General features: G+C 35.4%; 1 pseudogene; it reads left to right on the top strand.

Annotated features, from left to right (window-relative positions):
- The first annotated feature begins 2,667 nt into the window (after positions 1-2,667).
- LOC112031063 (putative glutathione peroxidase 7, chloroplastic) lies at positions 2,668-18,446 on the top strand (annotated as a pseudogene).
- Positions 18,447-19,132: the final 686 nt, after the last annotated feature.

Genomic DNA, 19,132 nt, shown 5'->3' with positions numbered 1-19,132 from the left:
TTTTTTGGTGTTTTCTTATGTCTAGTAGTATTTAGAAATAATGGGTCAAAGGAAAATTATCTTTTAACTTCTCTTATTTAACTTGGAATGAAATAGAGTTGTTTTCCATGTCAACCTATCTTAGTGAAAAGAAATTCTATTCATGCCAACCTTTATAGCTCTAGTGAAGGAGGTATTGTTCGTTTGGCATTAGGATCAGCTTCTCTCAGAAGTCCTAACAAGCAAATATAGTTAGAAGTCCCAACAAGCAAATTTAGTGTCTGATGGTTAATGCCTATAAGTCTTTGACAATCTCATTTATGAATTCCAATTATAGTTAGTGTCTCCATGATATAGTACTAATCCAAGAGGAAATTTCGAATCAAGCTTTGCATCCTAAGTTGGTTGCAGAAGAGACAATGTCTGATGATGGTGACACTAATGTTGTGAAAGAGCAACCGGGTTCTTGCGAAGGATCCAAGAACAGTTTGTTATGTTTAATCATGAAGATCAAAATTAAAATTTTTTTTTCTTTGGATATGTTTGGCGATGTGTTGAATAATTAGTGTCCTTGATTGTGTAGGATGAATTTTCTTTGGGAAGTCACAGATCCACCACAAAGTACTAACTTATGAGGTTGAGTCCTTGTCTTAATTGAAGCCTAATTTCATATCAAAATTGACTCCCCATTAATTCCAATAGTTGTAAGACATAGAAATCAGGGACCATATATGATATGATATTGAGTTAGCCTTGGTGTTGGGAAGTTGGATTCATTAGGACATATGTGATTTAATGTTAGGAATATATGTCAATATAGAATTGGCTAATTTTCTATCCTATTGTTTCAAACATGACAACTAATTGCCCAAAGGCCCATTGCAAGGATCAATGAAAATCCAAAGAATATTTACTAATAAAAGTCCATGAGGAATGAAAACCCATGGCAACATGTGTTGTTGATGTCCATTTTGTAGGATGCACACAACCCAGCCCAAAGGAACTAGCCCATGTGAGCAAACCCAATCCAAAAGACCCCATTGAAAGTGGACAACCAGCCCTTGTTCATCCCTAACCAAAGTACAACTGGAGGCCCCTACAAGAGAACCAAGTCTTTGAGGATGAACTAAGGGCTATCCCATCAGCTTTCTGTCACCCTTTACCTTACGTGAATAGTGCTTGAGGGTTGTAACATTAGCTGAAGTCTAAAGGGTGATGGAACTCAATCATCTTCCCCAAGACTGTATCTTTAGCAGAAAGGGAGCTAAAACCAAGTTATCCAAACCTCAAGAAATTGATGCTATAAATGTCAAAAATGTTCAAGACATGATTCATGTGCTAAGCCCATGAATCCTAAAGGGGAAAAATTGGGAACATGTGATTTGGAGGGCATAAAGGGATTCTCCAGTGGAACCCCCTAAAGCGGACTTAGTGTTCAACACTTGGCTTGGGGTGTTGAATCCTACTTCTTGGGGTCCAAATCTCAATTGCAGCATTATAATTCATTCTTGATACATGCCTTAATCCCATTGGTTAAACTTAGCCCCAGAAATCCTGGCATTTAATGCAAAACACTCCAAAATCCCATCATGTGTCATATATTACCCAAAGAAGCAAGGCAGACCCTAAAGTAAATCTCTTACTTTTGGCCAAATCCTAGGAAGATTAACCTTGATTCCCAGGCTTCTGATTGCTCCTACATTTTTTGGATTTTTGTTAATTAATGCTTCTCTAAAACTCCATTATAAATACATAAGCACCTCAGCCCATAAACGGGTTAGCTACTCCCTCTGAAACTCTTGATTTGTTGGCCAATTTTTGCTTGTGGTTTAGCTCTCCTTAAGCTCACCACTCATTCCCCTTAGACCACACTCACCTAACCTCAGATATTCGTTTCCCCCCTTTACACAATCATAGCTCATAATAGTCTCCCAATTAGTCATAAACAGCCCATTACTCACCAAAGCCTTAACCTCAGTGTTAATCCTATCCCACTCACTCAAAACAGCCCATATTACCTCATTCATTCCTTATAAACACACACTTACCAAAATCTTAGTTTAATATAAGCTGCACTGAGCTGGGATCCCTCTCTCCCTTCACACCATGCCAATTAATCATTTTCTTCTTCCCATGGAACCTTTAATTTTTACTTTTTGTTTTACTGTTGAAGGATATAATGTATTTGTAACAATCAAACTCTTTCCTTACATTGATGAAATGATGGCTGAAAGTATAAGAAATTCCCCTGACCGAGACATACAAGGACCCCAAGGAGTTAACACTTTCCTAAATTTATTTAATCATTGACTGCTGGACTGTATAATTTCACCCTTGCCGTTTGAGAATTTATCTTTCTGGACTTAGTTTAATTTCACCCTTATTGCTAGAGAATTTATTTCCCTTGTACTATCAGAATAGGACCACTAACGTATTAATTAAGCATTGTAAAGTATTTTCATTGGGCTTTCGTTGGTGTTTTGTCAAAGTGCAGCCTTTGTTTCTTGCTTGGATAGGCTTGTCATCACACCGAAAGCCTTTGGGTGCTATCTTAAGAGCCCATAGTTAAGTTTCGGCTTGGCTTCTCGATATTTTATTCAGAGGCATCAATTTCTCCCTCAACAATTACTAATCCAAGAGGAAATTTCAAACCATGCTTTGCATCCCAATGTGGTTGCAGAAGAGACAATGTCTGATGATGGTGACACCAATGTTGTGAAAGAGCAACCGGGTTCTTGCAAAGGACCCAAGAACAGTTTGTTATGCTTATCATGAAGACCAAAATCAATTTTTTTTTCTTTGGGTATGTTTGGCGATGTGTTGAATAATGTTTCCTTGATTATGTAGGATGGATTTTCTTTGGGAAGTCATAGATCCACCACGAGGTACTAACTCATGAGGTTGAGTCATTGTTTTAATTGAAGCCTAATTTCATATCAAAATTGACTCCCCATTAATTCCAATAGTTGTTAGACATAGAAATCAAGGACCACACATGATACGATATTGAGTTAGCCTTGGTGTTAGGAAGTTGGATTTGTTAGGACATATGTGATTTAATGTTAGGAATATATGTCAATATAGAATTGGCTAATTTTTTGACAAATCGAACTTTACTTGTAATTGGGTAGATCTAGGGTTTGTTTAATGTTTCAAGGAACAAAGTTTCAAGATTAAGTGTTAAAGCCATGCAAGTCTGTCTAAGAAATAAGTGAAGAAGTGTTGGATTTTAAAGCTCGACAGCTAGTATCTATCGAGGTTTAAAAAGTTGCTGAAGCCCGATGCTCGACAGCTAGCTCGACAGATAAGCTATCTATCGAGGTTTATGAAATTCAGTTTTTTAGAGCTGATTTCAATCTTATTCATGAATATATGTTTGGGCTTTTTTTCCTCACAACCCTAAACATATATAAGGATTGTTTTAAGTGCTGTCAAAGGTGGCGCAAGTGTGAAGCAAAGTTGTGTTCATGCAAATTGTGACCGGAGATAGAATTTGCCCTAATTCATCTTTCTCTTGAAGAAGCTACTGTGTTTGTACACCGTAGTGTTTTATAACCAAAGAGTTTCGAGATCTTCATCATGCGATGAACTAAAGAACTTTACAGCTAACATCTTTCTTAAGTTGGTGAGTAAGCCGCGTATTGGGATCCGTATATCGAATTGGTTAGTCATGTACTGGGAGCTGTGCATTACAAGGAGAGATTGTTACTACAGAACAAGTCCAATTGGGTATTGGAGTAAGGGTTCAATTGTAGGTTAGTATAAGGTACGAATTTTAAAAAAAAAAAAAAAAAAACATCGAAATAAACAACAATAAAATTTCTGGAAAATGAATCATTTCCCTAATGTGGCGTTTGGTACAGGAGAATTCACATTATCCCTGGCATCTAGATTCGTAGGAATGTAATTCCTTGCAATCTGGATGCATAGGAATGTAGTTATTCCTATGTTTGGTTTCATTGGGAATCTCTTAAGATTCATAAGAATGTGAGATAATAATGTTTTGTTTATTCCCAGGAATCTTAAATGAATTATTTATTTTTCTCATTTTATCCTTCGATTTGAATATGAACTACCATGTCCTTTACAGAAATCTTCCTCTAAATAAATAATGAAAAACAAAATATAAACTATTAATAATTTGTTGAGTTATATACACACAATAGCAAAAGTGAATAACTGGCAATAATGGAGGGTCCCCTTCAAACTTTTTTTTTCACACGTGAAACCTAAATAGAACTTTGTTAAAGAATATATCAACAGAGTTGTCTATTCTATTTATGTTATTTTGGCTAGAAAAGATAAAGATAAGGGAAAAGATATTGATGATTTGTTTTATATTTTATCATAATTACTTAAATGATAAAGAAAAATGGTTCAAAATTGTCAATTTATAAAAAAATACAATTTTCTTTAAGTTTGGGAATCTGGATATCCACCTGGTTTAAAAGGAATCCACATTCCTACTGAGAGGGGTTCAAAGAGTGAATACAAATTCCCCTGATATCTGATTCCTTAGCGTGATTTGCAACCAAACATGGGAATCTTTAAACATTCATGAGAATCTTAATACATTGCCACGTATCAAATGCCACATAAGCATTGTTTTTAGAAAACTATCTCATCTTCCAATATTTGGTAACAACCTTAAAATAATGAGTTGGAAAATTATGGTTTAATTCCCTTTTATTTAGCTTGGCAGAGATAGAATTGTTTTTCAAAAAAAAAAAAAAACTCTATCTATATTTAAATTACCTTTTTTTAGCTTGACATGAGAAATGTTTTGTTTCCATTATCACTAGATTTTTTGGAACCACTCAAAGACTTACCCATAGTAAAAGAGCCCACAGTAGAAGAAATAGAAATAGTGGGGCAATTATCAATAGATGCATAAACAACTCCTGAAACCCCTACCACTTTCATGATGAATTATTAGAGACCATTATAATTGGATTAGGAAGATTCCCCTTTTGAGAAAGAGAATGAAATTCATAAGCCTTATATCGAGCTGATTAGGAAGATTCCCCTTTTATAATAAGCCTTATATATGTCTAGGGTTGTGAGAAAAGAAACCTTAAACAAATCCATAAGCCTAGGTTGAAATTCATATCTGGAAAACTAAAAATCGTAGTTCTCGATAGATCGAGCTTCTATCGAGCTGCACATTAAGTCTCGATAGCAGAAATCTGTCGAGCTATCTACTGAGACTTAATGAATGGCTTTTCTTCATTTGTTTCTTGGATCAATCTTCATGACTTTCAATACAAACACTTGATATGCTTTGAACAACATATTTCTTGAAGTATTAAACCCAACTTAGATCTACCCAATTATAAGTAAAGTGCATTTTGTCAAAAGATTAGTCAATTACATAAAATATGACCCTAACAATTACCTCTTGGAGAATCGTCCCTAATCCAAGCATGGACCAAATTATTGTTGATCCGCAAATAACTTTGAATCCACGGTTTTGTTCACAATCCTTATCGCGACCACACCAATCTCTTCAAGAGTCTTATAGGACAAGTTTAGTATCGATAGATTATGGATTTGAACCCAAAATTGTGTTAAAGTAAACTGAATGTCATTTGTCAATGGAGTAACACCATCATAACACCAAGGACTAATCAAAAGACCATGGTTCACACCAAAGAACCTTTTCTGCATCACATTCTAACTCAAAAATAAAAATCATTATTTTATGATCACCTGCATCCCTAACTTGATAAACCTCTCTTCGGATGAAAAGTTCTCGCTATAACTTCAACGTTAGTGAAAAACTTCTCCATTTTGGAAAAGTATATATTGATAGCCAAATTAAGACAACTAACCTCCTTCTCAAATAAAGAAAGTGAGAAAGTTTGTCCCAATCTTTTGTAATTCCATCCATCATATGACACTCACTGTTAATTATTAAATCTAATGCTCTTAAGAAACAATATTATTTTTTATTATTTTGTCTTTTTTGGTAGATGATTACATCTTAATGTATTAAGAAACAATGATTTTGTGTATATATCTTGGTTGATATTTTGTTAATACTATACGTGAAGAGGGTAAAAATCTAGGCTGATACGCCATAACGAAATGGGCCTAATGGTTCCACATCCTTGGGCTGATAAAGGATGAGCCCAATACGCGTCCGATTTGATCTCGCGTAACCAAATGCAGCCGGGTCGGATTAAGTATCCACGTAGCAGCCAAGAACCCTAGATGGGAAATACTTGCAGCACACACTTAGCAACCAATAGAGTCTCAAGAATGGAATTCTTGTACAAATCGGATTCTGGAAGATACGCGCGCAAATGAAGACCTTCTCTATAAGGAAATGTTTTGACCATCACGTTTGGGACTGTTCAAGAGGATTCCTATTAGGAAAAGACCTCTACATCAAAGAAGGGATGTCAACTTTCTACTACTATAAAAGCCCCAATACACCTATTAATCAAGGTACGCATAATTTACCCTTCTCTAACATTCTGGAGTTGTGAGAATAGTTCTAACTTGACCTTCGGAGGGTATTAAGCCGGCACCACACCAGCGCTCTCTATTAGGTCTTCTCTTTTTGTTGTGCAGGAGATATTTCGGGTGTGCGAGTATCGTGTGACTCACTGGTGATTTTTTCGACATCATCAGTATGGATACCTATTTGGACTTTTTTTTTTCTTACGCTTCGGCCCCCTAGCTTCAAATTCTAGGTCCACCTTTCTTCTCAATTCTCATTCTTTCTCAATCAATGCCAAAGCCGCTATAGAGAAGACTATCTATAATTTCAATGTCAAAGTAAGTGTTTTGAGGAACAATAAAGAACTCATTTTTTGTTTGTTCCCTTCCACTTTTTTCTTTCATTTTAGTTTTAAAATTATGGTTATTGTTTGAATTTTGACTCTTCTTTGAGGTTTTTGAGTTTTGGCTTATGGGTCTTGGGTGTCAAATGAATTACAAACATTTGAGAGTATTTATGCCATGTAATTGAATGTGTGCATGTATAGGAGTTTAAGCATTTAATTAGACTAACCACAAACCCACGCGATGCATGAGAATATAAATATTATGTAATGAAATGAAATATATAAAAAAGTAACCATTATTTTAAGTATTGTCTATTTAAAATATATATATATATATATTTCTACAAGTATTTTTTTTTAATCTTTTTATCTCCACAAATATATCATTTTTTTTTATGTTTAACTAATATTTTTTTGTAAGGTGAACCATATTCGTCTAACTTATATTGTAGTGTATTATATTTGCTTAATATACAACTAAACTTTATATGTTTCAAATTTATTATTCAAATTTCTCATCTCTTAAGGAATAAGGAAATTATCATAATAATCAAAACTCATTACAAAATTACAATATTATCTTAGCCAAAATTAAAATGAAAGTAAAGGAATAAATAATAGGCTTTTTAATAATTTATTACTCAAACAATTGGTAGGCATATTCAAATTCCTGTTTCCAAAAAAACTAAGTATTAACCCAAACTAAAATTCAACCAAAGCTATAAAAGGGAAAGAGAAGACTTTTTGATGGGATATTTAGAAAAAAATACACACGCACAATACCAAAGCACATATTAAAAATTAAAAAAATAAATAAATAAAAAACTATCAACCTTAATTAGAGTTATAAGAAAAAACAAAAATTCACCAAGAGAGAAAGAGAAAGAGTACTCACAGTTTTGTATGGGAAAACAATATCAAATTTATACAAAATAAAATAGGTAGAAGAAGAGTCAAAATATAAAAGAGATGAAGGAAGTATAACAATAAAGTAGTGAAGAGATAAAGAGGCAAAAAGGAAAGTGAAAGGTTGAAAAAAGTGTAACAGTAGGTATGTGAACTAATAGTGAGAAGAAGAGTTTTTCTTTTTTTTCTTTTTTTGAAAATAGGGGGAATAAAAGTTTAAATAGAGGAAATAAAATAAAATATAAATGAATAACATAACTGCTGATGTGGCTAAACAAGAGCGTAGCAACAATAAATGCTACTTCAGTTTTTAGTAATATACAAAATAGATGTGACAAAAGGAAAATATCTAAATTTTTGAATTGGTGCACTTGGACAAGTAAGGAAGAAATAGCCAACTTTATAGCTGGCTCACTGTGAAACGAAAGTCTAGTAGTTGGTGTGTGTGTGTGTTTATTAGGCAAAAAAGTCTAGTTGTTTTGGATGGGTGTATATGTGAATTGGTATCAATGACTTGAAGTGAATTCAATTGTCATTACATTGCTAATTTCTTTATTGATTTAAAAAAGAATATGTACATATGGTTTCTAATGTTGTTTGTTTAGAAAGGAAAATAGTGTTCTGAACTTTAGCTTGGACTTACAATTATAAGATTCATAGGCTGCTCTATCTCTCTCCCATGGGGGCTGGTTATATCTTCAAAAAAATTTAGGACAATTGAATTTCGGGAAGAACGTGTAAAATAGTATGTCGTGCTTATGCATGGAGGTTGTTGATGCAGGATATCGATGGGATGGATGTTTCTCGTAGCAAGTTTAAGGGAAAGGTTCTCTTGATTGTCAATGTTGCTTCAAAATGGTATGCGCGCCTAATTGATGATTTGCAGCCTTGAAATTCTTTTGTTTAAACTATTGAAAATCCCTGTCTCTATGTCAGTCATTTCAATTTGTGATATAACTAGAATTTTTTTTTCTTTAATCACAGTGGTTTGACGACTGCAAATTACTCAGAATTGTCTCATTTATATAAGAAGTGCAAAACTCAAGGTATCCAGTGGCAATTGGAGACAGTTCCCAGATGTGTTTATAATTATTGTAAAGATCTTTAAAAAGTTGGCACTTACACCCAATTGAACCATAATTGATGTGTCTGGCTGTCTATGTTTAACTTTTCAGAAATGTCTTCCTGAGTATGTATCCAAAGATGTCCATAAATTTTAAGTTTCTTCTTTTTTCTCCATATTCATAGCAATCAAATTGAAGATGGAGGAAACTCTTAAGTTTTAAATATAAACAGGACAACATTGATAAAGTCTCCTAGTATTTGTAGGCATTTATTATAATTAATCCTTAACATCCAGGTGCATATTTTAGTGTAACAAAATCAAGCAAGTTTTCAATGGCAGTCAACTATGTTTACTTTTGTAAGGTTGAATTTAATCAACTATTTTGTTGGCTTTATTCCGTGCCAAATTTGTTTGTAATTCAGCATTTAGAAACCATGTATTTAGGTGGGAATCATGTAAGGGTAGTGTGTGAGAGAGTGTAAAGAATTGCTTAAGATTGTGCAGTGAAGCAGGGACTCACGACTGGATCTCGCAAGTAGCTCGCGGGTTGCAAGCCGCCAGAAGATGCTCATGTGCCAAGCATGCGGAGAAGCTAAAGTGTTATGCCAGCTAGAGCACTACAGGACAAAAAGTCCAGACCGACCATTCAGTTATCTCGCGACTTGAACTCGTGGCTCAGTCAAGTTGCGAGGCCAAGCCGCTAGCCATCCCTATTTTGGAAAAATGACTCTTCGCATTCCAAACACCCACCACTATATATAGACCCTTATACCCACGAAATGTAGAGAGCTTCTAGAGAGAATTTTGAGAGAGAAACCCTAGAGAAAAACAAGATTGATTCATCTACAATCTTTACATAGAGACTCTTCAAATTCCTCTACTCTCACCCTCTCCATTGTTACATCCTTGAGAGGTTCTTACCCAAATTATTTTCTCACCATATCCACATCCGTGAGAAGGCTATTTGGTGCTTTGAGAAGCAGTTAGGAAGTGACCAATGGTTATTAATTGATGCTATGGACTATAGCGGAATCCGATAAGTTAAAGAAGACAAAAATTCGGGGCAACCTCGTTGGAGCAAGAAGCTTGGAGGGCTTAGGTACACTGGGTAGATTAGGCTTGGAGGGTCTTCTACTGTTCATGTATCCCAACTTCATTTTTTAGTGGATTATTGACCACTTAGAGGGCGGTGAAGAGGTTTCACGCCGAGGGCTTCGGTTTCCTCTTCAATAACATATCGTTGTATTGTCCTTGTGTTTGTATCTCTCTTCCCTTAATCTTTGCCATTTAATTTCTGCTGTGGATGTGATTTTATTTGGTTTAGATTGTTTATCAATTCTGATATAAGCTTACATTTATTTTCCGCACATACATTGTTTGATATTAAGTTTGAATTGGTAATTTGTAAATTGAGGGTCTAAACGTTTATAGGGTTTATACACTATTTGAACATTCAATTGGTATCAGAGCGGGTGCACTCTTTGTGGTTTAAACACCTTAGTGCGATCCTTGACCCCATATTGAGATGGACCGGTCTCAATCTTTAAATGTGCCACCATATTTTGATGGTAGCAACTATGCCTTTTGGAAAGTCAGGATGAGGGCATTTTTGTGTTCAATGGATGAAACCGTTTGGGATGCAATGGATATTGGATAGACTAGGCCGGAGGCTACCAAATCCACATGGGATAAGGCAACTCTCGCGGCATCTAATGCAAATAGCAAAGCACTTAACGCTATTTTTTATGGTGTGTCTCCAGAAGAGTTCCACAAGATATCTCACATTTCTATTGCCAATGAGGCATGACAGATATTGGAGACCACGTATAAAGGAACAAAGATAGTGAAGGATACCAAGCTACAGATGCTGACCACTCATTTCGAAGAGTTAAAAATGAGTGAGGACGAGTCTTTTGACTCTTTCTATAGTAAGCCGAATGAAGTAGTCATCGGCAAGTTAAACTTGGGGGAGAAAATGGAGGACTCTAAAGTTATGAGAAAAATCCTTCGTTCGTTGTCGGAGAGCTTCCGTGCCAAGGTGACAGTGATTGAAGAGAGTAAGGATCTTGATGATATCAAAGTCTAAGAATTGATTGGCTCATTTTAGACCTATGAATTTTCATTGTCCACACAAAGGAAAAGCAAATCTCTTGCTCTTTAGACGATTGATGAAAGGGTCGAAACTCATGACTCATCGGATGAGGATGTTGTCGATAAAAATGTGGCATATTTGGTGAAGAGTTTTCGAAAGTTCTTAAAATTCAAGAATAATGGAAAATTTGGCGATAAAGGGAAATTCCAAAATTTCGAGAAGGAAAAAAAAAGAATTCAAAAGGAAAGATGGAAAGGAATCCCAATTTACACAAGGAAACACCTGTTTCGAGTACAACGAACACAGACATTTCAAGAAAGAATGTCCCAACTATTTGAAATCGAAGGGCAAGGCGTATGCCACAACTCTTAGTGACTCAAATTCATCAAATTCTGATTCTAAGGAAAGCTGTGACGGAGAAGGGAATTACTCCGCTTTTATAACCATTGCTTATTTTGAGTCTTCGTAGGACTTAAATTTGCTTGTACAAAAGCTTGGGGAGCATAGTGATGAGGAATCAATGGGAATTGTAGAAGAATCGGATGTTGAAGAAGATGAGAGTACAGGGGTTCTTCAAGAAAACTTCAATTCACTCCTTGAGAAATCAGAAGAATATGCACATATGGCCAAGGCAGCTGTGAAAAAGATGAAGAAGGCTGAGGAGGACTATAAAAATCTCCTAGTGCGACATAAGGAGGCCAAGTGTAAGATAGAGACACTGAATGGAGAGCTGACCGAAACCTACTCAAAGATAAAATTTATTGAGCTCGAGGTAGTTCAAGCAAATGCCAAGGTAGAGAGGGCCTCCACCAAAAAACTAGATGATGTCATTTCCTCTCAAAAACAATTCTCAGACAAATCTGGGTCGGGATATACCGGAGAAAGTAGGTCAGCTGTCAAAATCACTAAAGAAGTGAAGTTTGTGCAAGCTAAAGAACCTGTAGTGGCTACCTCTACACCTAAGATAGTACGAGATGAAAAGAGGAAGAACGTGGCTGGCCAAAGGGTGTTGAACAAGTCTCGTAATCAATCAGTGATCAAACCTAAAGCTAGAGGGAAATCTCTTCCAAGATCACAAAGAGGTCCGAGAACAAACCACTTTTGCCATCATTGTGGACTTTAAGGACACACAAAACCAAATTGACATAAGCTTAAAGTATTGAAGAATACAACTGATCAAAGGTCAAGAGGACCAAGAAATGACAAGAAGACTTGGGCTGTTGAGTCATCAAGAGGTTAAAATGGTGATCTCGGTGTGATGGACGTGATGAAGATGATCGGTGCATTCACCACCTACTTGAAAATCCTAACTCTCGTACCCAATCCTATAGGGATATCACCCCAAACGCACGTGACATGTGGGTGAAGAGGGGTACTCATGCATAAACATTACAACATGTCCATGCATTAATTCTTCCTATACTTTGTGTATATGCTTAGTTGTGTGCTTTTTGCTTGTTTGTGTTGAAATTTTTTTGGTTGTTTTCTTGTCACTTTTTAAATGTTTTTACATTGTTGCTTTTGATCAATCTTTTCTTACTTTTATGTCAAAAATCTAAAAACACATAAAAAGTAAAAAAAAACCCAAAAAGTTTGATCGACTTTGTTGAATTTTGTCTCAAAACATGTTTTGCCTTGTACCTTTGTACTTATGGCTTTATGCATCTACGAGTTTAGCGTATTCCCTATGCACTCATATCATTGTGGAAGAGGTCTTAAAATCTATGTGACTATTGTAAATAGATCTTCAACATTGTCATGAATGATTAGTGAATGGTTTTGTTGATCTTGAGACATGCATAGACTTGTACCTATATATTTTCTCACTATTTTATTTTATTTTTTTTACTTAAAGAGCTCACTAAATGTAAATCTCCAAATGAAAAGAGATATTGAGCTGCAAAAGTCTGTCGCACATACTAGTATTTGCCTAGAAAAAAGGGAAAGCGACTAAAAATAAAATGTATGATGCCCAAAAAGCCAAAGGCTAACTCATCAAATTGAAATATCAAAAATTTAAGACATCAATCAAATGATATAATGTTCATAGAGCCAAATGAAAAGCTTCAAATAAATGTAATCAAGTTCATGTGGGAGGTCATATATGCATATTTCTATAATTGAGATGGGTCACATTATCTAGTACTAATTGTGTATGTCTTGATTGAATTGATCATTGAAGCTTTACATTAGACCAAGGACTATCTCATTTCTGATATCCACACACATCACACATGTCTATGTTCAATGAATGTCATATTCATTTGTGTGATTGTACTTGATTAAATGTGTTTTCACATGCTCAATCTTTGTTGATCAAACACAAAAAGATTTTTTAGTCTTTTAGTTTGTTTCTGGAAAGTATTTTGTTTTTACAAAAATTATCAAAATTTCAAAAAAAAAAAAACAGTGGTGCCTTGTTTTGGCGACTCAGTCGTGGGTTGGTCCTGTCGCACACCCCAATCACAAGCCCATACAGAGATTCTTCGCGACTCACTGGTGGGTCAATGTCTCAGTCGCGAAAAATATTTAGAATATTTTTCAAAATTTGGGTTTTTATGTTTCTCGCGGCTCACTGTGGTAACTTGTTCGCAGATGGAAGGTCTAATCGCGAGGGGTACATAAAGATTTTCGCGGCTTACCTCACGACTTTCTCGTGGGTAGACCTTCCAGTCGCAAAAAATACTTAGAAATTTTTTTCAAAATTATTGTTTAAAGTGTTCTGGCGGCTGGCCCTAACGACTTGCACACAGCTTGACTCAGTCGCAAAAATCGCGTGTTTTGCGTTTTAAGGGCAGTTTTTAAAATTTTTTCAGTTTTCCCTCGAATTTTTGTGACTGTTCATTGTCTTCCCCATTTCAACTCTTTCTCAAACTCACCGTGTCACTCTCAAAAACCTCCAGTTTTGCATCATTTCAACCACCAATCTTCAAGAAAAAGGTATGGGTTTTCTCATTTTCTTTAAGTTCTTCATGATTATAACCTTGTTTTCTTGGATCTGTGTGTTGTGGTTTTGATTTGAGATATGTGTGGATTTGGATATAGGTTGGGGTTATTTTGTTGGGTTTGTTTAGATGGGTTTTGTTGCACTTATCAATCTAATGCTTGATATGTTTTATTCTCATGCTTGCTTGTCTGTCTTGAGTATTTTTGTTGTTCTGTCCTTAGTGTTGCATATCATACCCATTAAGAAATGTCTTGAAGACGTGCTTAAATGATTAGCGTTTGTGTAAGTTGGTTGTGTGCTGCATTTTGGTTAGGATGCTCTTGGAAAAGACTTGGAACTCTCGTCAAATGGGAACTCAGTCAGTGTTTCCTGTCTTCCTCTGAAATTAAGGGTGCTTACAATCATCATGATGATCTTGCTTCGTGAAGGTGTCTGTTCACCAACAGATGGAAAAATTATACTGCGTTCTCGACCAATATCTATGATAACTCTTCAAGCAAGCAAGAGTCACTCCTCTAGAACACCTAAGAGTGAGCCATCCACACATGCAACTCCACCAGCTTATGCTTTAGCTACACCTGTGCATATCAAGACTGTTTCTCCAATTCATCCTGAGATGCAAACAACTGGCACTCCATCTGTTCCCCCTGGATCTCAAACAGACAAGCAAAGCAACGTGATTGAAAATGTGTTTCATCGAATTTCTAATTTAGAACAGCTTCTTCACTCCATCCACAATCAAACTCAAATGCGTCTCACAACCATTGAGACACAATTAGATGCTATTCAGCAAAAACTGGAAGATAGTCTTTAGCTATTCGTGCCAAAAAGGGGGAGAGATAGCATATAGTAAGGGGGAGAGCAACACAAGAATGAGGAGGAGTGTGCATATTGAAAAGGGGAGTTGTGTGCTCAAGAAGAGGAAGCTGATATACACTCACACATATGTTTGGATAGCCTAACAAATTTTAGCTATTTACTTGCTGGTTTTCATGTACTCTTGTGTGGATATGTTTTTAATTCTTTGGTTTATGTTATTGGTTCTGTGGTTTATATATAGATATAAGTTGTTATTCAGTTTTAATTTACTGTTTGTACCTATTGCTTTTGTAAGTTTTTAAAGTTTTGTACCCATGCTTTGTAGCTTAAGTACTTGATATTAAATGTTATGCATTTTCTTTAAGTACATCACTCTTGTGCCCTTTGTTGGATTTTATATCCTTAATGCAATTTCCTAGTGTTGTTGCATTGGTTGAGTGTTAGACAATGATATTTTGCAATTGAGCTTATTAGCTTGCATGTCCAGATGTTCATTCCATGTGTGAATGAGCATTGTGATCACTTTTTATAGTGATTGTTCATTTTTGGTCAAACCTTGATTTATTACTTATTTCTATTTTGTTTGATCACGTTGTGCTTGCTCCATATGTATTACAAGTTTTCTGCATACAATGATTATATTGTATTGTTGTGTTTCAGGAGATACTTGTTCTTATGGTCCAAGAGCTTCACAGATTCTAAAGTTAGGTGTGAGTGAGTTTTGTTCAACTATTCCTAACTCACGCGTTAAGTCTAGAGTTTGTTGTAAGGTTTTGTCACAAAATAGTCAAAGGGGGAGATTGTAAGGTTGAATTTAATCAACCATTCTGTTAGCTTTATTTCGTGCCAAATTTGCTTGTAATTCAGTATTTAGAAACCCTATATTTAGGTGGGAATCATGTAAGGGTAGTGTGTGAGAGAGTGTGAAAAATTGCTCAAGATTGTGCAGTGAAGCAGAGACTCGCAACTGGATCTCACAGGTAGCTCGCGGCTTGTAAGCTGCTAGAAGATGCTCACGTGCCAAACATGCAAAGAAGCTGAAGCGTTATGCCAGCTAGAGCACTACAGGACAAAAAGTCCAGACTGGCCATTCAGTTATCTCGTGGCTTGAACTCGCTGCTCAGTCAAGTCACAAGGCCAAGCCACCAGCCAACCCTGTTTTGGAAAAATGACTCTTCACATTCCAAACACTTACCACTATATATAGACCCTTATACCCATGAAATGTAAAGAGTTTTTAGAGAGAATTTTGAGAGAGAAAAGCAAGATTGATTCATTCATAATCTTTACATAGAGACTCTTCAAATTCCTCTACTCTCACCCTCTCAATTGTTACATCCTTGAAAGGTTCTTACCCAAATCATTTTCTTACTATACCCACATCTGTGAGAATGTTATTTGGTGCTTTGAGAAGTAGTTAGGAAATGACTAATGGTTATTAGTTGATACTATGAGCTATAGCGGAATCTGATAAGCTAAAGAAGACAAAAGTTCGGCGCAACCTCATTGGAGCAAGAAGCTTGGAGAGTTTAGATACACTGAATAGATTAGGCTTGGAAGGTCTTCTGCTGTTCATGTATTCCAACTTCGTTATTTAGTGAATTATTGACCGTTTGGAAGGCGGCGGAGAGGTTTTATGCTGAGAGTTTCGGTTTCCTCTTCGATAACACATCGTTGTGTTATCCTTGTATTTGCACATCTCTTCCCTTAATCTTTGCCATTTAATTTCTACTGTGGATGTGATTTTATTTCGTTTAGATTGTTTATCAATTTTGGTATAAGATTACATTCATTTTCTGCACATACATTGTTTGATATTAAGTTTGAATTGGTAATTTGTAAATTAGAGGTCTAAACGTTCATAGGGTTTTATATACTATTTGAACATTCAACCTTTAATGTTCATGGATGTGGAGTTCAGTTAAACATGTTGGGTTGTATTTCTGTATCGAGTTGTCATAAAAATATGCTATCAAGTCATCGTGGCATCAACCCTCCCTGTTCTCTTGCTGCATTTTGGTACATGTACAGTGCGCGTGAGGCATGAACTATGTATTCATCATAACATTGCTACTATATATCTCACACACAGCCAACACATGGTCCCAACCACGAGATGATAGCTGTGATAAATTTTATTGGTCCTGCAAATCTATGATATCTTTCGGTTATATCTGATCAATCATTGTTTTATTCAAACTTAGGACAGCATAAGTCATTTCGTTGTAATGCATATGAGTAGTTCCAGAAGAAAAAAAATGATTTCGTGTTGATTATTGATAAATCCTGTTGATGTTTCTTTGACACACTTCGAAAATTTTTAAGGATGAAATTGTTTTTCTCATGAATATAATACTCCTAAATTGTTTTCTCATTGCAGGATTGGAGATTCTAGCTTTCCCTTGCAATCGGTTTGGTGGGCAAGAACGTGGATAAAACCCAGAAATCAAGCAGTTTGCTTGTACAAGGTTTAAAGCAGAATTCCCGATCTTTGATAAGTACAGCTCCAGTTTACCAGTTCTTGAAATCGAGTGCTGGTGGGTTTTTAGGTGATCTTACGAAGTGGAATGTTGAAAAGTTCTTGGTGCACAAAAATGGTAAAGTTGTCGAAAGATACCAACCAACAACATCACCTTTTCTAATTGAGGTACTGTATTCCCTTTTACTTTGCATTCGGTTCAGAAGTTTTGGAAGTTCCTTGTTATTTATATACCGGTTGAAATAAATTTATTGGCAATGGTGATGAATCTGTTTAGCCCATTTGATACATACCAGGACTCCTAACTGTTAAAAAACAAGTGTAATTTCTTTGGAGATATAGCCAAATGACACACTTTCATAATACAAGAAGGAGATATAAAATGGCTTATCAGAAAAAGAAAAAAGTGAGAGATATAAAATGAAAAATCTTCAAACTAGGTCATGTTTGGAAGTTAAAATGAGAGCTACCATCTTTTTCTAGATCACCTGCTTATTGACATTAAGAGCTTTGACAAAGAGTTTTACTAAATTTAAAAACATAACATGTTTCAATTGCATCTAATGGTTTCTCAAATTCACTGGCCTAGGAAATTTTATTAGTATTCTAGTATATATTGAGGTTTCATATCCCTAATATGATGGTCGGGTCAGGTGGTTACATTTGTGCTCTTCACTGCGCATTCACAATATATGATTATTGATGACATTTCACTCTGCCAAGTTGACTTTTAGTAAATGGATGAACCTTTTGGGATCTTGTATGAATTGTTGACTTGTGTTAGAATTGTGGTTTACCAGGTATAAGTTTGGAAGTATTAATAACCTTCAATCCAAAAGTACACATTATTTAGAACTTCATAATTTATGTAGTCAACCAAGACTGAGATTTATGCCACCACAAAACTCTCTGGGTCAGTTTACATTTAATAAGGCCGTTACTCGCCATTGATTTATTTTCTTCTTCTCTTTTTTTTTTTTTTTTTTTTTTTTGTGGTTGGGGGGGGGGGGGGTTTGTATTGACGCCAAAGGCAGTTAGTTCACTAACATAGCTATCAAAGCTGCACCCTTAAGTAGAATCAGTTCTGAAATTGAAACCTTTTGTTCTTTTGTGACATATCAATGAGACTATGTGGGATTTTAAGATGCGAAGGCCAATAAATCATTGGTATCATGTGATAGCATGTGTACATAAAGGTTTTTTGTGTTTCTGAGACTAATTGGCATAGAAACTTCAGATCAGTTGTTTAGTTTGTTTTTGATAATAAGTGTGTGTCCTGTCATATGTAAAGAGCACTGGAAGGAATTGTTGTATGCTTCTCTGATTCATTGCATAAGAAGGATATCCAAAGGTTTCTCGCAGCATGAACATAGAGCTGCAAAGGCATGCATGCATTATCTGCTGAATCAAGGGCAAAAGAATGTATGGGTATATGTAGATATCTGGATTAGTCATTCCTCTTATAGTTGTGTTCTCTCTATGAACTATTGGCGATATACATATCTTACAATTTATAGAGTTGCTTTCTTCCTTTCCTTTCCCCACCCCCAAATTTCTGCTGTGTTATTAGTTAAAATTGCTTTAATTCAGATCTTTAATTCAGCTTGGTGTAATTTTAAGAAATCTTACACAATCCAATAATATGTTATTGAATTCATATTTTGGAAATCTCACCACTGGATTACATGTTCTATTTGTTCTTAATATGCATGTCAAAATTCATGTCAATCGGATGTTATATACCATTCAATCAAAAAATTCATCTTTTTTCTTTATTTTAATTTACAAAAAATCTTGAGTTTAAACGATTGATTGATGACATGGTTATTGATTTTTGATCATCTTAAAATTTGGCAAGCATAGAGAATATACGAAGATAATGTAATCCAATGAAGATTTTTCAATTTAAAAAATTTTGGTGGTCTAACATACCTTAGAGTTACACTAGGTGTAATTTGAACCCATTAGAAAGTACTATAGTTTGGTGAATTAGTACGGTTGGATCTCCTAGTCCTAATACACAAATAATATGAATTGATAACCATTTTTATTG

This window comes from Quercus suber, unplaced genomic scaffold (genome assembly GCF_002906115.3).
Source record: "Quercus suber isolate HL8 unplaced genomic scaffold, Cork oak 2.0 scaffold_1260, whole genome shotgun sequence".
In the NCBI taxonomy this organism is placed as follows: Eukaryota; Viridiplantae; Streptophyta; class Magnoliopsida; order Fagales; family Fagaceae; genus Quercus; species Quercus suber.
Note: the sequence above shows the minus strand (reverse complement) of the source record. Positions and strands in the feature narration are given on the sequence as shown.